The sequence below is a fragment of the Ambystoma mexicanum genome, chromosome 11 (assembly GCF_040938575.1).
Source record: "Ambystoma mexicanum isolate Mex_15411 chromosome 11, UKY_AmexF1_1, whole genome shotgun sequence".
In the NCBI taxonomy this organism is placed as follows: domain Eukaryota; kingdom Metazoa; phylum Chordata; class Amphibia; order Caudata; family Ambystomatidae; genus Ambystoma; species Ambystoma mexicanum.
The window spans coordinates 685,419,264-685,445,583 of NC_090934.1; the positions used below are offsets into that span (position 1 = coordinate 685,419,264).

A 26,320-nucleotide genomic window follows, 5' to 3' on the forward strand; every position below is an offset into this window, starting at 1 on the left:
ATTGTATCACAAGTGAAGGCTGCACGTGTGTGGATGAGACGCGAAGAAAGGCAGGCCTGTGAATTCATGTTTAAGTAAAATACAGCTGTGAGATCAGCGATAGCAAGTAAAGAAGTGGTCCGGTGAAAGGAAATATCCCATTCGAAAGTCTCCATGAAAGCTACATTTGTGAATCTGCATTTTTCTTTTGGGTTAGCATAAGCTAATCCATTCATTTATTAATGTAAACTCTGTTTAGCAGTATAGCTTTTTCTGAGCTATCATGGATCAAGATTTGCTTAGAGCCATGCAGAAATATATAATGTATTGTACTTGTTATTTTGTATAGTGCAAATTCTAGTTTCTAAGCACTAAATGGGTTCATGTGTCAATGCGAAAATGCTGAACGCAGCTTAACACAAGCGAAGTGATGTTATTAGAAGAGAGTGTTTTTTGGCAGACTCTGTTGGCAGACTGTCAGCTATTCTCAGCACAGAAAACAGCGTTGGTTGCGGAGCAAGAGAGATAACATGACTACGAATGTTTTCGTTTGGAAGATGGAACATTCCAAATTGGAATGTCTTGTACTAAAGACAAAATGCTCGCACAATGTCTTGCTTTCTCAGAATATGCATGTGATTTATGTTCCCAGCACAGTACATGCTATAACGAAATAGGTACGTAAGCAGAAGCATGATATTTCTTTGAAATGCTTCTATGCATGTAATGTACGTCACTGCCACTATGTATAAAGAGTGGTTTTCTTTTCAGTAGAAAAGCGGGGGGGCTTGGCTTGTTAGCGAGCAGCTCACTTAGCTGGCTTAGCTTGAACACTCCCATGCTCACTTCACTACTTCCCTTGGGACATGTTGAATATGAGCAAACACATGCAAATAAAACTGTTTTCGTTTACTATCTCCGTGTCTCTGGTGATCTTATTTTATATTCATAGTTTTATAATTTTGGGTCTTACACATTGCTGGAAGCTAAAAAGCAAACAAACAGCAAAAGTGAAATAGTGAACATTGAGCCGAAGTGATCCTGCGGTGGTCTGTAAACAAAACCATGCAAATTCGAAATACTTAGACATCTGAAAGTGTGATATGTCTGAGCCGACAGAGGGGGACCTACGAGAACTATGTGGTGAAAGGTCAGAGCCTGGCAGAGGGGATCTTTGTGAAAGTTTTGGTTGAAACATAATATTGGAAGTCAGAGAAAGACTAACATGGCAGGCCATGATACACAGTTTTGAACTGTAGTATTGTGTTGGAAACCGAGCATCCTGCCTACAAGGATTGCCTTACTCCGTGAGGTCTAACATGCGGAAGAGAGCTGCTTCAGCCACATTATCATTTGAACACTGAATTTTCCTTTTTGCATACTTTTCTCCTTTTTTGCAGCTACCGCCCCTTCACCAGCTTTTTCTGTACTAGTTTCTCCTCATTTGCCTGTAGTTCCATTTCGTGCTCCTTTATTCGCTTGAAGTGGTGTATAATTATCTTCTGTATTTCCGCCCATCCCTTCACCTAAATGCCTATAATTTTGTCTAAGGCCTTCTGTCCGTGCTGGTTCTAGCGCCTCTTCTAGCTCCTTCTGTCCTGCGCACTCCTGGGGTGGGGCTGTTGCAACGGGTATGTATAAGGGTGGCAGGACAGTGGCATGTGTATATATATATATATATATAGGTCTGGTTGCTATATCCTGTCGCCGGTGTTAGGAAGGCATGGTATCAAAGTAAGACAGACACAAGTGTTCACAGTTCAAGGGTGTTTATTCAACTGCAAAATGGGTGCTATAAACGCCTAATCTAAACCCAAATCCAAGATGGGAGCAAGCTATGACCATTAAATAATAATACTGTCCTTGTGGAGTCTAGTCAAATAAAAGGGCCTATACTAAAAAGAAAACTATTGCAGATCCTTACGGCTATGCTACAAAATACTGTGGGATAATGTTCCCAAAAAGAAAGAAGTGTTCACAAAATGATAAGTCAGGATAGGGAGGCAGGGGCCTCCCTTCACCACGTTTTTAGCATGGGACAATGTGAGCACAGCACACTCCATGGCTCCTCCGACATGAGGTCACAATTCCTTTCACCAACATCATGGCCTTCTGTGCCCAAGTCTCTTTAGTGCAAAGTCTCTTGACTTAGAATACTGTCCTGTAAACAATAAAGAAAAGTTCCTTTCACAATGTCCACGTAGGATGATTTATTCTTCACTAAGGATCCCCCTCAGCCAGGCTCCGATCCTTCCTTCACCGTTAGACTCCCTCTAACGGATTGCTACAACAATCTTCTTGGGTGTATCACTGTTCACCCAGGATCCCCCTCTTTCAGGCTCAGACCAACTTTAGTTTACAGACGATCGAAGACTCTCGAGTGTGCAGGGGATTCAACACAACCCGCTGCAGGACCACTTCGATTTTACAGTTCAACAATTCTTCCCCGCTCAGAAGAGAAGGGGGGCACCAAACAGAGACCTTCGAGTGAGCACCCATGCACTGCCAGACCACGCTATATCTGGTACTATTCTTAGTTTCACAAAGTTAAATTATATTCAAGCTCTCTTTCTTCATACAATGTTGCCGCTTGCACAACCTTGAGCATAACACAGTCCGAGCTGCTATCAGTTTCTGCAACTCACTGGCTGTGCTGAACTTGTTGGCGTGGCTGGGCTGTCAGAGTCAAGGACACCACAGTGGCAATCGCTTCTCCCCGCTTTGGCCATCAGTGCGGGAAGGCCCCGTATACCATTGACACACACTACACCGTTCGTCATCTGCAATTCCCAGTCTTCTGTTTCTTTTCCTTGAGTCTTCTTGAAAGTCATGGTTCTGAGTTGTAAAGGACAAGGGTAATTCACTCCTTGTCCTCCTTTCAGATTGCACCGCCTTTCTCCTCAGTTTAAACTGCCATCCCAGGATAGCTGCTTCCTTGTGAGTTCGGCTTGCTCAGAGTGCGCTTTCGTGCTCTGCCTTTTACCCGTGTGTGGAAGTGTAACGGGAGTCAGGTGTGTGTAGTTATCAGTAATTGCCTGGCTCTGCCTGACCCTTCTGTTGGGACATGTCAGGTATACGGCTCTGGTGTTAGTCCGTTGTCGCTCATGATGAACTGTCCGTGAGAAGGTGTTTGTGTCGGAAAAGGGGAAGGGTTTGAGTTTCTAGATATCCTACCTGGTAGGATGGGGAAAGGGTGTCATAAGGAAGGGGATACCACGACTCACCCTTCAGGGTTCCACTTCCACTCCTCGAAAGATCCACATCCAGGTGATCCTCCCTCAATGGTCCACCCCCAGGAACTGGATCCAATAGCGACAGCTGTGTCCTGGCCACCTGGATGACAGATCGCCGGGGACTAGCGCATGAGACACCTTCAGATTTCTGAGACCGGGAGTGCCGCCAATAGGTATAACCCCTTGTGTCCGGTTCGGGTCCCCTCTGCTTTTGCGCACAGTGTCCCTCCCTCATTGGTTTCTTCTACATCTTTCATAATTTTTCCATAAGTCTAGGATTTCTTTTCTCTTTTGTAGTTGTTTACCTTTATATTTGTGCTGCTAGGAACATGGTCATATGCTCCAGAATTCTCTTATTGTGGGTACCCTGCTCTGGCCAGAAGTTTGGCATTCCCTCATGTGTTTCTGCCATCCATTGTTTGTGGTACTTTGCAATCCTTTCCCAGTACAATGGCAGGTACTTGTACATGTACTCTAAAGGTGTTTCTCCTCCCATTGCTGTGGGAAATGCGCTATAAAGAGCCTATGTGTCCCCTACTCGCATGCTGCAGAAATCACAGTAAAGAAAATCAGATTGCCGCTCCCTCCTCCCAGTCAGCCCACGTTACCCCCTCCCTTCAAACACACCCACTCTTAGTCTCCACTCACACCACTATTTACAAACTGCCCCTCCTTGACCCTCCACCCTACACAATAAAAAACACAAACAAAATAAACTAAAATAAGCTAAAACAACAACCACTACTGTTCCCAAGCCCACTAATTATGCACGCTCTAATGCATTTGCTTTTTCCTCCATTACACAATATAAGTGGTGTCCCCTTCTCCCCTCTCTCGAGGAGGCTCCCTAACATTAAGTTTACCTTTCCATAATATTCTCCTTAAAATAAAATTCAATAATAATAAATCAGACAGACCACAGCCACACTTCACCAATACTTTTGTGCTTCACACGCTCACAACACCCCACACTTTCCCCATGTACCCTTCCCCCACTTGTTACCACTTGCAAGAGTATACTCACACGTGTGTGTGTTCAAACAAACTCCTCCGCCACGGGGTTCCAAAAATAGCAGGTAGCAGGGCGCAAAGCAGCAAGAGGAGTGTACAACTTAAGTTACAGAGCACGCAGTAAATTAATCCAAACTAGGTTACAGTGTTGGAATCATCAAACATTTGGACCAATACATCAAAGTATCAGTTATAGGTGAATATACATAGTTTACAAGTTGTAGATATATCTACGCATAGAAGTGAGAGGATATACAATTTATACACAATTTACAGTAGGCGCGGCAGTCGAAGAGATTGGATGTCCTAGCATTAAGTATCATGTTCCTTGATCCAGCGGATGGTATTAGATCTGAATTGTCGGTAGGGAAGGTCTTCCCCGAGGGATGGTGGTAAGGAATTCCAGAACTGTGCTGCTTTGACGGTAAAGCTATTCCCTCCAGACATAGTATGTTTAAATCTAGGGACAAGGAGGAGGTTTGAGTTGGCCTTTTTAGAGGGGCGGCACGAAGTCGGTCTGGTGAATCTCGTTATCAAATATTGAGGGGCCGCTTGGTGTAGGCATTTATGGGTCAGAGAGACCGATCTAAGGAAAATTTGATCTTTAGTAGAAAGCCAATTGTACGATCTTCTAGTCTCTGAGATATGCGCTTTCCTCTGGAGGCTTAGGGCTGCTCTTAAGGCATTGTTTTGTAAGGTTTGTATTTTATTTGTGATGTATTTGTTACTACCTATGTAGAGCGCGTTGCAATAACCCAAATTGGATAGGATCAAAGCTCTGGCTAGAGTGATGCAGTTGTTTGGTGAGAGGAATGGTTTGGATGCCCTAATAAGTTTACATGTATAAGATGTAGTGGAAGCCATGGCATTGACTTGTTTTTGAAGGTGAGCGTTGAGTCTAAATAGAATCCTAAGGTTTTAACCTTCTTCGCTACGGTGATGATATTATTGTCAATGACAAAAGAGGAGTAGTTTTGACCTCATTTATTAAGGTTGGGTGCGGTGCCTAGGATGAGGAGTTCTGTCTTGTCATCATTCAGGCAAAGACCATGAGAGGCCATCCATGCCTGGATGAGGTACACACGATTTACAAAGGGCAAATCCTTGTCATAATCCCCCGTCAGCGGAATGAGGATCTGGGTATCATCAGCATAGTTCGTGTAGGTGATACCCAGGCCATCTAGATCATCGAAAAGGGACTTTGTAAAAATGTTGTACATGATGGGGGAGACACAAGAACCCTGTGGCACACCACAGGTAATGGGCATAGGGTCAGCGGCTGCTGAAGGGGAAAAAAGTTGCATTGCACTCTCTCACGAGCCGCGCCCAGCTGCAAGGAGCAGACAGGAATTCTGCAAAGACGGCTCTTGCAAACCACTCGATATTATGCGTTTTTGGGGACTGATTGCTGTAGGTGGGCGCAGCCCACCAGAGAAGCAGCCTGTAAGCCTCTGCCGGCAGAGGGGTGCTGGGATCACATCAGGGTCACCAAATGAAGGCACACCCTTGTACACTCACCAGAAAAAATACAACCCGCTAGGGAAGAAGGCCCAAGATGCGCTTGCAAAGGTAACAAGTTTATTTCCACAAAACAGAAAAAAACATCAGCTGCTGCACAAGAACGCTCGGAGCTCCATTGTCATGGGTGGCACATTATAAACACGAAAAGCGCCACTGGTGTCATCAACATAGATAGCACAATTCTACAGTACGGATTGGCGGAGGCCTATAGCTGTAGGGCCTGCTGCATATGCGATGCCAGGCCATTGGTCCGTCCTCATCTGTCCCTCTGCATACACGTGGGTGCTGCTGGGCTCATCATCCGTGGTGAGGCTTGTCTAACACCAATTGGCCACTCTGTTATGCAGTATTGCCTTATCATTGTTACAAACACCTGGCAAGTATCTCAATGGGCTGTGGGAAAGTCGAGGTTACACTAACTCACATACTTCATTCATTCCCAGGCAGCTCAGCAACTCAGAAGGTCCTCCACCTTAGTTTTTGGGCTATAAATAATTGTTCCTCTGCACCTCACTGCACAAATCACATGACCCATTTCTGAAGGCGCGATAGCCTTGCCTTTTGATCTTAGTCATAGATCGAGGGGTGTCAAAGTTTTATGGTCAGTGGTCTGGGTGGTCCTGTGGCATGTGGGGGTTTTAGGATGAAAGCATTGCAGAGCTGTATTTCTCATATTGGGATCGTTGGGGGCAGGACCCCTGGCTATCTGTCTCACAGGAGGATTCTGCCAAGAGGCACGCTGCTCCCTACTCATGACCTTACAGGGCGCATTCTTCCCTGTGTGCGAGGGCCTGCAATTCTTTAGAACAATGGAGGATGTCATGGGCAGAGTGTGACCTGACCGGGGTGGGAGTGGTGTTCGCACTCATGCGAGGGACCCAATATTCAAGCACCTAATACTATTTGCTGAGCTTGGACCTACATTCTAGATAGCTGCCATTTGCCCAAGATGGCGTTCGCACTTGTGTTTTTTCTATAGCTCTTAATACATGCATAACGGTGATCCCCCCCCTTTTGTGTGTACCCGGCTCCCCGAATGTGTCTTCTAACACTTGACTCCGAGTTCTCCCCACAATAGACAGAACCTGAAAAAGTAGCCACTGAGCACGTTAGGAAAAAAAGTTTCAAGTAAAAGCCCTTGCAAATTGTAGGATTTTGGTCCTCCACAACAGAAAAGGGTTTGCAAAAGCCTTGATGGAAGGGCACATCTGTTGGCACATTGCCACATAGATTGCACACATTTATATGGGAGCAGTTGAAATAGTTTAACACGCACGGTTCTCACTCTACTTGCACCACATATCTGCCAACACATATACCTGGTTGGATGCCCGCAAAGTTGGTGGTTGCCCATGTCCTGCTAAAGATATTCAAACCCTTTTATTTCTGGCTGTCATTATGTCTGGTGAATCATTTCTGTAGATTTGAATGCATTTACATTACAATTTAGGGTGCTCTAGGGACAGAAAGTCATGTAATCATCACCAGTCTTCTATTGTTTTCAAATGCAAATTACTGAGGAAGTTGTAACCTTTTAATGGATGATGGAATTGTGGCAAGTGCATTTTTGCTGTTGACTCTAATGTACTTCCGTTACGACCTGCAGGATGTTTACGGACTGCCCATCTTGAGGTTATTTCCACAAATTCAAGTTAATTACCTTTTTTAAGACGCTAGAGCGACCACAAGTATAATGTCTTTTTTCTTGTTTCAGGGGTTTTGCCACGATATCTGTCACGTCACCCCCTCCCGAAACACAAGCGTGAGATGTCAATAGCGGAGAAGTACATCAATTTTCTCACTCAACAAGGACCACCATAGCCTCTCACCACAAGCGTTGTAGCACAACCTCAGGGACAGAGCACTACAGAAAATACAAGAGCTTATACATTCTCAGAGGTGGAGAGAGTTGGACACAGCGAACAGAGGGGTGAGCAAGCAGGAAATTCCTCTAACAAAAGTTTCTGATGAAAGATTGCATCAGACCTGCGGTCGCCAAATATCGCAGTGAAGACTACTGAAAATCATTTTTCATTTATTTCTTCTTGGTCTATCATTGGACACAAAAGAGGCTTCTTGTGATACATCAAGGTAATGTGCAAAGTCTTTTAATTAAAGTTCATTCATATAAAGATGCAGAAAGTCACTAGCGCTGATGCATTTCGGACCCCCATTATACCAATGTGGGGTACATTGGGTCTCTGAGATTCGCAAATTACCTTATAAGAAATCTCACAACTTCTTCAAAAAGACTGATAAACTCAGCTGTGTCCACCCACACCCTCCGTACAAGCAGGAAATGCAGGCAGGCATTCAGAAACGTGAAGGAGGAGCTGTCAATGACCACTGAGGGCATCATAATGTGTAGAAGTCGCATTGCCATACCGACAGATTTATGACAGCAAGCGGTGGATCTAGCACATGAGGGTCATCGAGGCATGGTTGCCACCAGGCGAGAAATAAGGGACACCATGTAGTTTCCCGGTATTGATGGGATGGTATATGACACGGTACAGAGGTGTCACCTGTGCCAGTGCACGGACAAACCCAACCACCCACAACCGTTCCGGATGTCAGAAATGCCAGATGCCCCGTGGACTCATGTAGCCGTAGATTTCTTTGGACCAATTTGGATGTGGCAAATATTGGATGGGGGTGATGGATGAATTCTCTCGGTTCCCTCTCGTGCTGATGATCACGTCCACGTCGGCCAGTGCCGTCCTCCATGAGCTAGACAATATTTTCAGAATGGGGCATTCCCAAAGTGCTCAAGCCAGACAATGGACCACCGATCAGCAGTTGGGAATTTGCAAGATTCATGAGCTACTTGGGCATTCGCCACAGAAATATAACACCACTTTGGCCCCCGGCCAATGAGATGGTGGAGAGGTTTAAGGGAAGTCTTGAGAAAGTACTACAGCAAAACGAACTGCAGCATGCTCAGAGACTACAGGAATTCGCCACATGGAATGACCGGGAAATGTCCTTCCGAGCGTGTGTTCCAGATTTAAGGAAGGCGTGGTATCAATAGTAGACAAGACGCAATGGATACAAGTTTCGAAAAAACCCATAATTGGTATTTTGGTTGGGTTGGTAGAATTCATAACGTGCCTGAATTCTAGAATGGGATTAATCTCGACCATTAAATAAATAATAAAACAGTCCTAGACAGGCTAGTCAAAATAAAAAGGCCTATACTAAACAAAACGAACATGGTCATCCTTCTCAAATGACAAATGTGTTAAGGGAATACAAAAGGAAAATAGTGTCTCAAAAGCAATGTCAGAATGGCTTAAATAACAACTCCCTTCCCCGCGTTCAGCACCACAAGGTCTAGAGAGTTTCCTAAAAAGTAAAGATGGATGTCACAGTTCTTTCAGTCTTGCACACGTTGGCATGCTGGTACACTAAGTTCAAGTATGGGCTTCAAGATTCTGGTAGTTCACTTCCTTAGGCTTCCTCTGCCTTGTCACAAACATACAGTTCCACTTTGGACCTTTACTTTCTCATAATACAACACAAGCTTCCTTTCCGCCGGGCTCGAGCCTGCCTCTCGTCACATTCACTTTCTTCATTTATCACATAGTTCTGTACAGGCATCCCTCTGCCGGGCTCGAGCCGGTCTTTCTTTTGGTGGGGTTCGCTTCACCACGTTTTGTCTCCGGTGTATTTTCACTGTCGAAGACTTTCAAAACTGCAAGGATTTTACCAAGACCTCTGCATGACCACTTCGACCTTTCTTTCGTTGATTCTACTATCCACAATCTTCCTCTCCTTACAACACCAATGCTTCTTGGTACTTGTAGTTTTGTATTCTCTTTGGTTTGCCTTCTTGGCCTTTTCTCACAGTTCATAAATGTTGCCTTTTTGGCATATTCAGAGTTCACATACTTTGCTCATATTCATTTCACTTTATTTCGGGACCACGGTTACTTTCTTGCCTTAAGTTCCCGTTCAACCCAGAACATTTAACAGAGACGTTTGAATGTGCGATCTTGCCTCGCGGGACCGCTCTGTTACTTTGTATCCATTACTTTACAAATCAGCAATTGTCCTTTTCATTACGCGTTTTATCGGCACACGTGCAACCTTCAACTTTTAAGTTACAGTTACATTTGGCTTTCAACACAAACCGGACACTTGTTGCCTTCGATAACTCACTTCAGTATTCTTTCATCAACGCTCTTGATACAGCAGTCAAGGCCGTTTCCAACGCCTCCTCTGCTCCTTCCCAACTCTGTCGTTCACCCGGGAGGGGCACGTGCCGCTTTCAAGTACCTTGAAGTTTTTCTTCATCTGCTCACTCGGATTCAGTCTGCGGACGCTTACGGCTTGCCGAAAGTGTGGGATTCTCACCTGTCTCTCTCTCGATCTTTGTAACTGTAGATCAGCCCCACGGCCTTCCGACTTCTACTGCCTGGTTCGCATAAACCCTATAAGAGCTGTTCCTTCTTGTACCTGGCCTCGCTCACCGTGTGCCTGTGCATGCTACCTTTTAATCGCCTGAACGGGCGTGTTAACAGGTGGCAGATGTGCATAGTTAGGATTATGTGCCCGACTCTGCCTAGCCGTATCATAGGGACAGAGCCATTGTAAGTCAATAGGAGTAATCTGTATGACCTCATTCCTCATCTTCCTCGGCACAGTAGTGTTGACAATGTAATGTGGGGAAGGATTATGCAAGTTTCCCATAAAATAAGCAGAGATAGGGGTTAAAAAAATGGAAAAGGGGGGATACCATGTCTCACCATCGGGTGCTTCTCCCGCACTCCCCGAAGGCCCCCTACCCATGTGATCCTCCCTCGCTTGTCCACCCCCAGGTTCGGGATTCAATAGCGATAACTCTTCCCAGGCCACCAGAGTACGGGATTCCCTGGCTAATAGGTTGTGAAACACCCTCTGGTTTTTCAAACAGAAAAAGGTGTAAACCAGGATACCGCACAGGGAGGAGACTCGTGAAAGAGACCTGCCAGAGCTGCAGAGCAAAGACGCCATCATGAAACAAGCAAAGAAGGCATACGCAGATAAGAGGAGAGGGGAAAGAACATCCACGCTGGAGGTGGGAGATAAAGTGCGTGTGCACCGCAGACAAGAGAGGAAAATGTGAATCCAAATTTGATCCCGCACACCTGGTGATATCTCGGCTAACAGGGTCAATGGTCACTGCCGGATCTCCAGGACGGGTGATTACACAAAACGTATCACAGTTCAAGCTTTATCGTGAATGCAATGAAAAACATACTGTAGAGGAGAGCGAGTTTGAAGAAGAGCAGGAGGAGTTGAGAGGGGACAATTCAAGGGTCATAGACACTGGTTCAGAGGCGGGATCGTCCGCCAGATCACAATGGTGTATCAGAAGTCCAGTAAGGCTGATAGAAGAAATAGAAGGCGAACTGTGAGTAAAATGCAATTGTTGCCAACGAGGGGAAGACGTTGTGTCCGGAGAGCGCACAGTTAATAGAATAGGACAGAGCCTCATCACACGGCAAGGACGAATGAGAAGCGCGAGTGAGCGCATGCGCAGGGGTTTTGCCGCGATACATGGCAGTGTGAAGGAGGAAAAGGAATAAAACAGAGGTGTTCCCACACACTCTGTGTGTTTGCCATTATCGGGACATTTTCCCTTTTGGAGTGAACACAGCATGTATGTGTTGTGAGATCGATTGAGACAGGAAAAGCCACAAAGAATCTCTTGGTTTATTAGATCTTTGGGCCCGCAAGCTTACACCCACAAGGCTAAAGTAGGAAAAACATTTTAGCATCAACAGCCTACAATAAAAGTGTTCTATAACTTTCTGGAGTTACAGCAGGGAAGAACAAGCAGTCAAGCATTTCTGAAAGGAGTTGGAAATCGTTGCGGAGAGTGTCTGCATAGAAGGCACCTCACAGATTTTAACACGATAATGAGCAATTACTGGACCATAGCAGCCTTCCAGAATTGTGTCAATCTCAGACAGGATGTATTTAATAGTTGAGCTATCAGGGAAGCTGTGTGGCCAGAAATTGAGTAAACCTCTTCCTAGTCACTAATCCCCAGACTAACCACTTATGGGTCCATGAGCAGCTGTACTCCCTCTTTAATTTAGGACAAAACCTAGTTCCAATACTGTTATAGAGACAAGACCACTCCATGAGACCCAAAGTTCCCTCTTCTCCATAGTTCCTGCAGTTGTACCAAGTAGCATTAGGTAAAAATTAATAGATATAGCGCACATAGGGCTCATCGCTGTGACTAGGGCATGGATGGAAGTTTTAGAATAGGTCAACCAAAACATGCAAAGTGGATCCAGGTGAAGGTGATACAACGATAAAAGTGATAGAATTCCTGAAGGAAGTGTCCTCTTGCGAGAGGTATCCGGGTAGTGTCTTGACGGATAATGGACCCCAGTCGAGAAATGTCTGTGTTTTGGGCAAAGTGCAGCATTAGACACAATGGAATTGTGCTATGCCATCTAGAGACAAATGGTGTGGTGAAACAAGATGTTTGATGGATGATGCAAGGGAGGTGCATGTGTGTGTGGGGTAGAGAGGAAGGAGGTGGTGTTGGAATGATTGGGGCATTGACAGAATCACCACATGCTGTTACTGGTGAGGTTCCATTCGAGTTGATGAGGGCAGAAGGCGCATACCAGGGTATGTCCTCCATGGATGAGGCGAGCGTCACAAAGAGTGGTGGATGTGGAAAAAGTAAAGAGGAAAATGGAGAGGCTCAAGATAAAAGGGGAGGAAAGGAGGTATGTGAGGATTGCTGAGGAGGATTTGGTCCTGATGGAAGGGATTGGATGCAAGTAAGAAACGTGGGTGTGAAAAAAAAAGGGGGACATGCTATTCAGGGAACCAATGAGAGTTAGGGAGGCTGTTAAGAGGGCCCATAGAGGTCGAATAAGGGCAAGTGTGGAACATGAATGGAATTATGAAGGTTAATCCAACAACTAGTGTATGGCGGTAAAGATGGGGAGGTGTGTTGGGATAGTAAGTGTGATGCAGAATACTGAAGGGGAAAGCTTGGTTGAGGAGTCAAGGCTTGACAGATGGAGGGGTTGGAGTGAGGCTGAGGAGGGGGAGCCTTTTGTACTACATTAAGCTATTGAAGATGTAAAAAAAATGTACTTCTGCAAAACAAATGCCATCCCTTTTGTGTAGCTTTTGATTTCAGCATCTGATCCCTAGTCCCTGTGTGTTTCTGTCATAATCATGGATCATACCCCTCGTTTATGTCACACTGTTTGAGGAGAATCTTTCCATTGGCTTGCATGACAGGCAACACTCTGACCTAATACACCCGTCAATTTCAAAAGACTTACTACTTTCTGAATATGAAAAGCTGGGGGCTATTTGTTCTCACACTTTTGAATGCAAAATCATGTTGATTCCATATTTCATTGTAGCAACATGCACCATCGATGAAATATGGATTTCTGGGATCCCGGTCACTCATGAACATTGGGAGATGTGGGAAAAATAGGTATGATAATTTGTATGAAGTGATTCATATTTATAATGGTATTAATGTTTAATGATCGTACAAATATCCTGTTTGGATTCATTTGATCAAGGAGGCCCTGCAGCCATTACACACTATTCTGCTCGTTTCTAAGTGGTATGAGAGCAGATGTATAGGCAAAATGTATTTGATATGTAAAGCTGCAAATTATTATGTACTTTCAAACTAAGGAAAGGCATACATGTCCAGACCAGTCCTCAGGAAATAATTAGCCAGGATCAAATGACAAGTACTTCTTTTGTTTGGGTTTCCATGAGACTGGCTATCTGCTTGCTTTTCTTCGAGCAGAGGTCCAAAAAGTGACACATTAAGCGCAATAATTTAACTTTGAAACATGGCAATAGGAGAAAACGCCTGATTCTCATCAGGTCAGCACACCATGTTTCAGCCTATACCTGTATTTTAAGCTGCATTTAAAAGAATATCTTCTGCTTGGATGATTTCGCAAAGGTGGGGGCTTTATCATTAACCCACAAGCCTGGTCGTCACATTTGGCAGTTTGTATTACTGTGAAACTAATAGATTTTCACAGCAACAGACATTTTCCCACTCCAGACCCAAGAACCTACTGGGAAACCACCCCCCAGGGAAAGAAACCTTCCCCATATTTGACCATCTGTGCAGGGCTGAAGTGAAGAAAGCAGTTTGTCTGAGATTTCACTGGAGAGCTAGCTAGCATTACCTAAGTCAACTAAAAAATTCCCATGAATTGTGTATGCATGAAGGACTTATTGAAGTGTAAGCCATTCTTATCAAATAACATTTCAATGACTTCATTCATTTGTATTCAACATGTTCTAAATAATATGAGAAACCAAAGGGTGTCTCACCCGCTAGACCTCTGGGACTTGTCATCCAGGTGGCCAGGACACAGCCATCGCTTTTGGATCCTGTTCCTGGGTGTGGACCAGTGTGGGAGGATCACCTGGGTGGGGGGTTTCGGGGGGTGGGGGTGAGATAACTGATGGTGAGACGTGGTATTCCCCCCGTGTTTGTTCGTTCAACTACTCCATCCTATTTTATAGGATTTTCCAAAGTCCCAAACCCCCCCTTTTTTTTTTTACACAAACACTGGGCCGAGGAAGAAGGTGACAGAGTAACAAGACTAACTCTCTCACATCGTACTGAACTTGTCCCGTTAATCGGGACAGGCAAAGTCAGGCACTTTACTGGTATCGGGTGTATGCATTTAGTGTAATCTCTCCCCACACGAATAATAAGCAACAACTAAGGACACACTTTGGGCAAGGCAGAACCCTAGTAAGAGCAGAACATCCGGGACAAAGTCACACTTACTGGAGCAGAGCAACGGACCAAGGGACGAGACCAGTAGTCTGAAAAACCCTAGGCTTCCCTACTGGATGTCCTTGCCTCCGACAGAAAGCGAAAGATGTGGAGAAGGCCAGATCACACAAGTGAAGATTGCATTGTGTTGCAAGGACGCCAGCGACCCTCCCAGGTGAATGGCAGAGTTGGGTTGGCGAGGCCAAGCCTGTAGTACTAACCTTGACTCGTAAATTGGAAATCGCAATCCAAGAAAGAAACGGACACAGCCAGCGAGTTGCCAAGCGACACGAGAGACTGGTGTGTGTTAAAGCGAATGAAGCAGCAACATTGCATCACAAGTGAAGGCTGAACGCGTGTGGATGGGATGCGAAGAAAGGCAGACCAGACCCGTGAATGGACTTTAAAATAAAATGCAGCCGCAAGATCATCGATACTAAGTAACAGAGGGGTCCGGTGAAAAGAGGTAGCCCATTTGAAAGTCTCTGCGAAAGGTACATTGTTTGAAGCTAAAAGCCGAACAAACAGCAAAAGTGAAATAGTGAACGTTGAGTCGAAGTGGTCCGCGGTGCTCTGTAAAGAAAGCCACGCACATTCAGACTTCCACATCCGAAAGGGGTCCGAGCCGACTAAGTGAGACCCGAAGTATAATAATCCTGGAGAAGGGAGACCCCTTGCAATTTTGTGTTGAACCTTATCGTGAGAGGTCCGAGTCCGACAGAGGGGTACCTAAGAGAACTCTGTGGTGAAAGGTCTGAGCCTGGCAGAGGGGGATCTTTGTGAATGTTTCGGATGAAACATTATTTTGGAAGTCAGAGAAATACTAACATGGAAGGCCACACAGGCCTCGATCCACGGTTTTGAACTGTGTATAGCTTTGGAAACCGAGCCACAGTGTTCATCCTGCCTACAAGGATCGCCTTACTTTGTGAGGCCTAACATGGAGAGGAAAGCTGGCTCAGCCACATTATCATTTCAACACTGATTTTTTCCTTTTCCTTTTTACACTTTTTGTACAAGAGATGGGGCAGGCATTAGGTTTTTTTGGTTATCATAGGACATTTTGATTTGACAGACTCCACTAGTACTGTTAAGTTCATCATTTGATGGTCGAGACCACTCCCATCTTAGCTACAGAGCAAAATGGAGTTCCTCCAACCCCAACATTTTCAATAAAGGTTTTACAAAGTGTATCCATTGTGTCAGTGTCAATACTTGTGATACCATGCCTTCCCTGCAATAAGAATAATTTTGAAAATTAACTGCCAATAAAATAGAAAGATGGTAACCTCACACTTCATTTTGAACAGGTACCAACATTCTATTTTATTAAATGACAAATGTTTACTCTAGTAAGTCAGAAGAAGGAGTCTGACAAAGAGGTGGCATTTCAAGAAGTTTATTTAACAAAAAGGAAAAGGTCTTTTCTCTCCCTACAACTAAAGGGTTTGCCCTGCGTAACTGACTTCTAACTTGGGTGGTTGTCAACTAAAGTGTCTGTCTAAAACTGACCCTACCACTAACAAAAGAGACTCAGAAGGTCACCAGGAGAATAAATACCTTCTCCTGGTTCAGCTAGTTCGGCTTTAGGGCTGCTTTCTGACAATCTTTTGAACCAACTTCTGATTCAACAAAAAGGTGAGACCAGAAGAATGATTCCATCGGGTCAAGCTGTATCAGTCTGAAAGGCTGTTTTCGGATAGTCTCTGGTGAGTCTTCAAGAGTCCTTGTAGTTCCTCCAATGGACTTTCCTTGGCTTGACCAAATGTCCAACAGTTCTTCATTTTCAATACAACATAGAGTCCCAGGCTTCCCTGGCCTTCTCCTTGAGCAATGAAACAAGGGAGATCACCCCCAAAGTATCATTGGCTTCTTCCACTATTCTTAACAGCGCTATTGTTAAAGAGACCCCTCTTGTAGCTTCCTTGGTTCTCAATGTCTCCCTTATTATTGCAATGAGAGAGCCTTCTCCTCAGGCACTCTCTGCTTTTGAAATCTTCCTTTAGATTATTCCGATGAGGAAGCGGTCTCTTGATGCCCTCCTCACTCTTGGTAATTTTGGCACTGGTACTGTGACAAGGGAGATTACTCCTGATGTACTCTTCCTTTGTGATGTCTTTATCACTGTTACTAGGAAAAGGAGGCTTACTCCTGGGAGGTGCTCTTCACCCTTAACACCTTCTCTGTAATTACTGTGATGAAGGAGATTACTCCCGAAGTGCTCTTCAGTATTGCTTAAACTCCTACCGGGTCTGCCATGACTCCCATTTCCTTCTTTCTCATGTGGCCACATCGCCTGCTCGTCCCGGGGTGTTGGTCTTGCATCTTCTTGCAGAGGGTTCTCAATGTCTCTCTCTCTGCTGCACTGTGTTGGCCTCACGGCTTACTAGGAATTATGGTGTCAGCGTAGTTGACTGCATAATCTACCACCCATGCCACCATTAGCCTGGTTCCAGCTTCTGCCTAGGTCCGTCCTCCGCTCCATGACAGGGAGTTCTTTCGAGCCTTCCACGACGTCCTCACGGCCGAGGACTAGCTTCAGCTGCTTGCTTCTTCATGCCCAGATTTGAACTTCCCAGGGTTGACGGGCTTCACGCTAGGTTCTCATTTAATTAAGTCCCTTCTATGGTCTGTAGCTGGATCCTCCCTAGAAGAGTGCCAGAGTCCCCGTTTTGCATTGATGAGACATTCTGCATGATTCCTTGGGGCCACCTCTTCTCAGTACTGCTGATACTTAGAAAAGGAGTAGTTCGCATCACTCCTTCAATCTTCCTCTTGTCAGTACATTTGACAGAAGACTCATGATCACCTTGTGTCTTCCTCCTTGTGTTGTTATTGTCATGTATTATATAAGGAAAGGAGGGAGCATTACAATAACAGACAGTAGACTTCTCAGGTTGGTTCATGGAAGACCTTGAGGATTATATCTCTCGAGGGTAAGGGGGTTAGGGAGTTCCATCACGGAACGGTAGTCCTTGTTCCCATGAGGGCAGTTTCTCCCTGTGAGGTCCTGCATTCCGCCACCCCTAGCAGGAATGTTGCATAGCAGGCTCACCTCACTAGCCTCACAGGGAAGATCACCCCTCTGGGGAGAAGTGATGCGATTATGTGAATCGTCAATACATAGGCTTGTGTTGTCTTCAACATTAATGTTTCCCTAGTTTTGCAACTGCCGCCGGTTTTCTTTAGCATTCAGTGCGCTGTTCATGTGAAAAAACACCACTTTAAGTGACTGCAAAATGTTTTACATTACTAAGAAGTATAGCACTTCTAGTTGTGAGTTTAACACAGTTTTAAAATATCCTGGTGTGTGACAAACTCGGTGCCACTAGTTGGGCATGGTCTCGTAGAAGACTAGTTCGACTGTGTACGCTTAGCATACACTGCAGCAGAAATGGCCTAACAGCACCCAGCCTAACCAGGAAAGCAGGATCAATTCCAGCCCAGGATCGAATAGACTGGGCATCACATTCTCTTAAACTCTACCCTTGAAAAGGACCGCTGAGGTCGAAACACATGTCGACTGACCCCTTATGACTATTTGTCTAAAAAACACTAATAAAACCAAAATGGGTTTTGAAAGACTTTTGTGTAGATAGCCATCTAATTAACTAGCGCAAGGTATCCCGGATTCAACTAGTTTTTACCTCAAAAAGTAGGTGTGCAGCACCTCCACCTACCCATAACCACGCAGCTAGAATAACCTAGCCACCAATAGAGCGACACCCAAGAGGAGTTTTAGACCTAGGGCCCATCCCTTTTGTACTCTCATAGAAGACAGTTACTAATTGCATCCTGCAGGTCAACCCTTTTAATGGTAATTGAAAGAAATATACACAGATGCGAATGAAACAAGGCATTCACGTACTTCTGGCTTTAAATTCAGGGCCTTGCCTGCCATTCCGCGTCAGGGGGAGGTTTCGGAAGTCCCTCGCCATAGAGGGCCACATCCTAGAAGGTCACCCCGGTTCTGCCTACTGTGCCATCTTCTAGGGCGTTCAGCCCTCCTCGTAGGGATCAGGGGGAAAGGGAACTGGTGGAGTCTGAGCCGGACAGCATGTCGCAGGACACTCTCTCGACGGTCTCGTCGTCGCCCAGACGGGCGGATACCTAGGACACTGATTTAGATATGGATTCTCCGAGAAGCCCGGCACAGCCTTCTCAGCTGGATGATGTTGGAGCCTTTCATGCCATGATGGCAAAGGAATGCAATGAGTTTGGCCTCACTTCAGAGGAGGAGAGGAAAGACTGTTTTTTGTTTGATCATATGGGGAAGAGGTAAAAGGCAGTCTTCTCTATCCCCATTTTAGACCACGTGTGGCAGGAAGGGATTCGAACTATGCGCCATCAATTCACGGAAACTGCGGTCAGGGGGCGCTTAGAGAAGAAGTTCAAGGCGCCAGAGTGTTACGCTCACCTGGTAATGACGGGGACGCCACTCAGCCCTGGTTGGTTGCCAGAACCTTCTCTCGATTTTCGGATGGTGTATTCGGAGGAGGTCTAGCCTGAGGACACAGGAGGGCTGGGTTAAAAACTGTCTGACTCAAGTATCCCCCACCACACCCCTTTTGGCTTCAGCCCCTTAGGCCCTCTCCTCACATTGTTGCTGTATTAGGCGTGCTCTCCGTCCTGCCTTCTTAGCAGGGGTACGTAGTCTTCAGTGGACGTGGACGATAGAGTTACTTCACTGGCGTGTGCCCGTTCAAGTGTCTTTAAGGTAGGTCTTATTACAGCAGTTTTTGTATAGCGCTGATTGTTCTTGACTGCCTTTCTTTTGTGATTAACCATGTCCTTTCTTTCTCCCTAGGGGTGCAGGAGATTCGGTGTGTTGTACAGGTAGGTTTGAGCACCGCCGGTAATGATGGCGCGGGATGTGTGCTGTAATGCGGTAAGTAATGCGCTGCGCTGCTTTTGTCTTGCCTTGCTAACCTGCGTTTCTTCTCTTCCTTACAGGTCATGGTCCTTTTCCAACGGGTGAGGAACATCGGAGCGATGCCGGCCGTAAAATGAAAAGCCAGGTAAGGTTCATATAAGATTCGGGGCTTAAGCGATGCCGGAATATGTCTTTTCTAATGTTGTCCTTCTCCTTTTCCTTTTCAGGTCGCTTCGTTCCTGTAGGTGTGCGGAGCCCAGAAGAAGCTGTTCACTGGAGAGCGGATGACAGGATGGAGATTGCAAAGTAACGCAAAGTAACGCAAAGCATGCTCTGTTGCTTGGGTGTGGTTTAAATAGCCTCCCAACAAAGTAGTCCAGGTAAAGTAGTCCCAGGCCACCACACCCAAAACACTATACCGCATAGCTTAGTTCTTAGGACCCAAGCTATGCGAATGCCTCCATGTTAACTGCAAACTTAATGAAAAGTAGTCCCCCTTCAAACATGTTCTGCATAGTGAATATGAGCCTGGAGCCAGGACTGACTCCAAGAGTGTCTTGGGAGTGGATTCAAGGCCTCCAAGGCCTTGATGGAGTCCCGAACCCTGATCTTACCTGGCAAGTGGGCTTGCCAAGGGTTGTGACATGGAGTCAATGCCAAAGTGCCTAACATCGCAGCCCACTCCAGAGTCGGCAGCAGCTAGCTGGAAGACGCATAGCCAGCACAAGTGTGCGACTTCCCCCAGACAAAAAAAAAAAGGCGCTCATGGTGGGCGCTACTACAGTCAAAGCGGCCAACTCGTTTACTATCATGGCGCGATACGACCGCAAGATGTGGCACAGATTGGCTCCTCTGTTGGACCACCTGCCTGAGCAACAGCGAAAGGAGGCAATGCTTTTGGTTTGTGAGGGGGAGGAAGCCTCCAATCATATTATTAATATTGCGGTTGACCTGGCAGAATCTGGGTTTAAGCAGATTAATAATGGTGTAATTCTCCGGCGGCAGGCCTGGCTCCGCTGTGCTGACTTCCAGCCAGAAGTTCAGCACAAGGGGATCAGCTGTTTGGGAAAAAAGATTGACGAGGCACTGAAGAACATGAAGGAAGACTCTGATACTGGAAGGTCCCTGACAGCTCTGCAGGGCAGGCAGTCTTTTGCCCCTTTCGCTCATTTCGGTGAACCTTTGGGAACGCCAGGTTTGCAGGATCTCGCGACAAGGAGTACGGTCGCTCTACCTATTTCTCCCAGGATTTCTGACGATCTTTCCAGTCCGCTCAACGGAACAAGGACTTCCGAGGACAGCGAAAGAGGGGTTCCTCCTCCTCCGCTCATAGAGGCCGTCAGTCCAATCCTCAACAATGACTGCCACATGGGCAGTCAACTTGGAAGGAGGGTGGCACAACATATCGACGAGTGGCGTTTGATCACGACAGATGGGTGCTGGATTCATCCAATACAGCCACTCGGAGTTCTGGCATCCGCAACTCCCTATTCCACCGGTGAAAAGAGCACAGCCGCATCTACAGGTCTTGGGGCAGGCGGTGCGTCTGATGCTACAGAAGGGGACTATAGAGAGGGTCCCGGTGTCGGAAAGAGGAAGAAGAACCTACTCCCGGTTCTTTGTCATCAAAAAGCCTGAGCGGAAAATGGTGCCCCGTTCTGGACTTAAGGCCACTAAACAAAAATGTGAAATGCCAAAAGTTAAGGATGCCAACGTTGCCAGACATCATACGGACGGTTTATCTGGGAGAATTTCTGGTGTCCTTGGATCTCGAAGATGCATATTTTTACATCCTATGCACCCCAAGCATCGCAAGTTTCTATGGTTTATGGTCAGCGACTGCCATTTCCAGTTTCGGGTTCTCCTCTTTTGCCTAAAGTCAGAGCCCAGGATGTTCACCAAGTGCTTGGCTCCAGTGGCAGCATACCTCCGCAGGAACGGACACCATGTTTATCTGTACCCGGACGACTGGCTGGTCAGGGGGGCGACTCGTCAGCAGACATCGGAATCTCTCAACGCAGCGATGCTCCGGTTACAGCGTCTGGGCTTTGCAGTCAACCTCGCCAAATCCTGCCTAATGCCCTCCAGGGACTTAGTTTTTCTAGGGGCTCACTTTCATATGCAGCTAAATCGGGTGAAGCTGTGGCAGGAGAGGATAAAGAAGCGGTTATCCATGGTGGGCTCGTTTGTACCAGGAACTTCGGTCACGGTCCGCGTGTACATGTCTCTTCTCAGCAGTGTTTCGTCCTGCATCCAACTCATCCCAAATTGTCTTTTCATGTGGCCGCTGCAGGAGCTTTTTGCTTCAAGGTGGTCAGAGATCCACGGCTCCTGGTCCAACAAGGTTCTCATCACTCGGTCACTGGCAGACACTCTGCAGTGGTGGACTCACTCCGACAACATTTTACCTCAAACCTGGACCGACCACCACCTCATCTCCTTCTCTTCAACCATTGAGCATCCTAAACCAAATAACTAGGAGACAGTACCATCCATGCCAACCAGAAGTAAAAAAGAAATCACATCCGAAAAACTACTCCCACTCCTCCTGCCAGCCCTCATCACTAATGACACCAACCCTGACCCCAATGTACTAGTTGAGACATTCAACAGTGCCATGTCTATAGCTCTAGATACCATTGCCCCTACCAAATTACGTAAAAGCAAACGAAAATCCCACCTCAATTCGTGGCTCTCCCCGCACCTTAAGGAATTACAAATCCAAAAACGTAAACTCCAAGCCATCTGGAGGCACACACCCTCAGCAGAGAACAAAACCCTTCTTGACAATCACGCCAAAAAATACAAGGAGGAAATTATCCAAACCAAAAATGACTCATTTAACGAGAGGATCAGCAAGGCTAAGTCCAACTCAAAAGAACTCTTCACTATCCTCCGGGAAATGGAAAATCCTATTGCCCCTATAGACAATGTCCCCAAGGACAAACATTGGTGCACTAGCATCCAAAATGCCCTAGCTAATAAAATTGTCACCCTCCAAACTAAAATTGCTAAGAAGAAAGCCGCCCTGAGCCCGACAAAAACCCATACCTCCCACCTAACTGACACACCCAGTTCAACCACCCAAAGTAGTCATGAACCCTTCAGATTCACCAACATCTCCACTCTAGAAACTGAAAAGGTGATCTTATCACTAAAGCCCTCTAACTGCCAAGGTGACAGCTGCCCAGCACAAATTATTAAGGATGCACCAAGAGATTTAGCACCCTTCATCTCGAAACTAATTAACGCATCTTTCAGAACAAGCAGGGTACCCGCTAACCTCAAAGAATCATGGGTACTGCCCTTGCTTAAAAAACAAACCCTTGACCCAGCTATCCCTACCAATTATAGGCCCATCACCACGGTCCCATTTCTCCTTAAAATCATAGATAGAGTAGCTTACCTCCAGATCCAAAACTATCTGGAGACGCACCAACTACTAGGATCTCGCCAATCCGGATTCAGACCTCTTCATGGCATCGAAACGGCACTTATTGACCTTAAGACACAAATCAACGAGTTGAAGGATAAAGGTAAAACAGCTATGCTCCTACTCCTTGACCTATTGGTGGCCTTTGACCTGGTGGATCATGCAGTATTATGCAACCACTTAGCGTCCGCTGCCCATTTCTCAAGTGAAGCTATAGATTGGGTACAATCCTTCCTAGCCAACCGTACGGTGAGAGTGTTCTCCCCCTTAGCATCAGCGGACCCAATTCAAATCACCTGTGGCGTCCCACGAGGTTCATGTGTCTCTCCCACTATGTACAATATCTTCACTAAGCCACTTTTCGACAAACTTGACAGATTGGGGGTAACTTATACTAATTATGCGGATGACACGCAGATCCTCATACCACTTTCTGGCAACTTTGTAGAAGATTCAGCTCTAGTAAACAAGATCTACCTCCTCATTCAGGCATGGATGGCCTCCCACGGCCTCTGCCTGAATGGCGACAAAACAGAGATACTGATTCTGGGCTCCGACTCCAACCTCAATAAACTCAATCCCAACTACCGTGCCTTTAACATAGACGGCAACATAATTAAAGTAGCAACCGAGGTTAAAACACTAGGCTTCTACCTCGACTCCACTCACTCCCTTAACAAACAAGCCAATGCCCTTGCCTCATCCACAGCTTACACCTGTAAATTAATTAGATCCTGCAGACCCTACCTCTCCACAACTAATTGTATCACATTAGCCAATGCCCTAGTAATGTCTAAATTAGACTACTGTAACGCCCTCTATGCGGGTGCTAGTAAAACAGTCATAAACAAATTGCAAATACTCCAGAACAATGCGCTGAGAGCAGCCCTGGACATACCCTTTAGAGCCCATATCGCTAACATTAGGAAAGACTACCAGTGGTTAAAAATCAGCGACAGAATCCTCCTCAAGACGCTATCCCTCATCTACAAAGGTCTGAACAACACTGCACCCTCTTACATTACGGCTAGACTGACCAGAAAAACCACTACCTACCATACGAGAGCTTCTAACCACCTACTACTTGAAACACCCAGATTTAGACTATCCAAAGCGGGTGGAGTAAGCTTCCCTGTTAAAGCTGCCCATGCCTGGAACGCATTGCCGCCTGCACTGAGAGCTAATCTACCTTACACCAGTTTCAGACGCAACGTGAAAAATTGGCTTTGGACTAATGACGACTCACACTTAGCACTGAGGCAGGTGCTACCTCCACCCTACTGCCTATTACTCGATACAATCCCTCCTACATCCTGTACAGTTGTATTGCTGTTTATGTTCTGTATCTCTCCTATGCATGTAACTCAAGCTTAAGTATTCTTGTATCTGCTGCGCTCGGCTAACCCTGGGTTTGGAGCGCATTATCAAATAAAAAACTAAACTAAACATTGTGAGGGGTATGCCCCTGGTGGAACCAGATTTTCAATGCACAATCGTGACTGATGTTTCACAGGTTGGTGGAGGGGCTCACCTCGACCAGTTCCAGGTCAAAGGCCTGTGGTCCCTCACTGAGGTTTTGTTGCACATCAACATTCTGGATTTAAGGGCAGTTTGTTACGCTCACCTGGTATCCACTGGGATACCACCCAGCCAGTTGGTCGCTGGTATCCTTCTCAGTGATTCCCTGGTATGGTTCTCGGTGGATGTTCCGCCTGGAAATACAGAAGGACAGTGTTTAGGACTGGCCGACCAAGAGAAGTTTTCCCCCCACTTCCCGTATGACTTCAGCCCCTCTGGGCCCTCTTCTCACCTTGTTGTAGAAGTTGGCGAGATGATCTTCCTGCTTTTTGGGCAGGGGCGCGTTGTCTTTCATGGGCATGTGCGGTCCAGTTACTTCACTGACAGCGGCCCAAGTAATGTCTTTCAGGTAGGTTTTATTGCTGTTTATTGAGTTGTTATTCTTGCATGCCTTTCTCCGTTTGATAATGTCTCTTTATCTCCCTTAGATGTGTGGAGCATCCGCGTGGCGAGCTGGCTAAGCTGGGCCTCGCCGGTAAATGATGGCGCACAATAAGCGCTATGATGCGGTAAGTGAGCGATTTGCACAGCGCTGTGATGTCTCGTCTTCGCTGACCTGTGTTTTCTCCCTTTTTTCGTAGGTCGCGGTGTGCTCCCAGCGAGTGTGGATTCCCGGAGCGATGCCGGCCGAAAGGCGAGCAGCCAGGTAAGTCTTTTAAGCAATTTGTGGTTGAAATGTCTCCAATACCTCCTTTAATGATGTCTTTTCTTCCTTTTTCAGGTCCTTTGGTCCGGGCGGAGCGCAGATCCAACGGAGCTACCCAGGGGCTGCGAGCAGTGAAGGATGGAGATCGCAGGTAAAATGCTGCTGCTAACAAGGTTTTTATCTTTCTGCAGGTTCTGATTTCCCAGGCTCGTGAGTAAACTGGATACGGCGAGCGTCACGTTGCTAGCTGCAAAGTAACGTGAAGCGTGTTGTCTTGTTCGGATGTGGGTTAAATAGCCTCTGCAAAGTAGTCCAGGTAAAGTAGTCCCTAGGCCACCACACCCAAAACACTATACCGCATAGCTTGGTTCTTAGGGATCAAGCTATGTGGATGCCTCCATGTTGGATGAAAGTCTAAATAAAAGTAGTTCCTTGAGCAGATGGCTTTCACTGTATATGAGCCTGGCGCCAAAGGCACCAGGACTGGCCCCAAGAGGGCCCGAGATGTGGATGCCAGGCCTTATTTGAGATCAGAGTCCTGATTCCACCTGGCCAATGGGCTTGCCAGTGGGGATCAGGGCTGAGGGTCGTGACAAAGTTCACTCGTCACTCAAGTCTTTTCTGCCCCTCATTCAGGTCTCAATGGTACGGATTCTGACAGAGAACACCACAACTATTTTTTATCTGAGCAAACAGGGGAGCACACATTCACAGCCCCTGTCCCAGAAGGATCAGGCTGTCTGGCACTGGGCCATAGCACACAAGGTTCAGATCTTGGCTTCCTACTTGCCAGGGGTTTAAAACGTTCAGGCGGATGCTCTCAGCAGAGAATCCGCTCAGATGCACGAATGGCAGCTGAAGGATGACGAGATGGCAAGGATATTCGAAGTAATGGGGGGGGGGGAGTACCCTCCCCCACTCTCCCCTCACTGGACCCATTTGCCAGCCCATAAAACAAGCAGTGCCGTCTCTTCGCCAGCAGGGAGTCTCATCCGGACTCAAGAGGGCGGGGGGGACGTGTTCTCATTCCAGTGGACGGGCCTATTCGCATACGCGTTTCCTCTGATCAAGAAAACGATTCAGATGGTGCGCAAGGTTCCATGGATTCCATGATCCTGGTGGCCCAATTCTGGCCCAGACAGACCTGGTTCTCTGACCTTCACCTAGCAGTGGACGACCCTCTTCAGCTGGGGTCCGAGCCGGATCTTCTGTCTCAGAACGAGGGAAAGGTGTGGCATCACAACCCAGGCTCCCTCAG

The 26,320-nt window shown here is 46.4% G+C and overlaps 1 protein-coding gene across 2 annotated transcripts in view; it reads right to left on the reverse strand.

Annotated features, from left to right (window-relative positions):
* IMMP1L (inner mitochondrial membrane peptidase subunit 1) overlaps positions 1 to 26,320 on the reverse strand; it is a 569,671-nt gene that overhangs the window by 305,896 nt on the left and 237,455 nt on the right. The gene's annotated exons all lie outside the window — the stretch shown is intronic.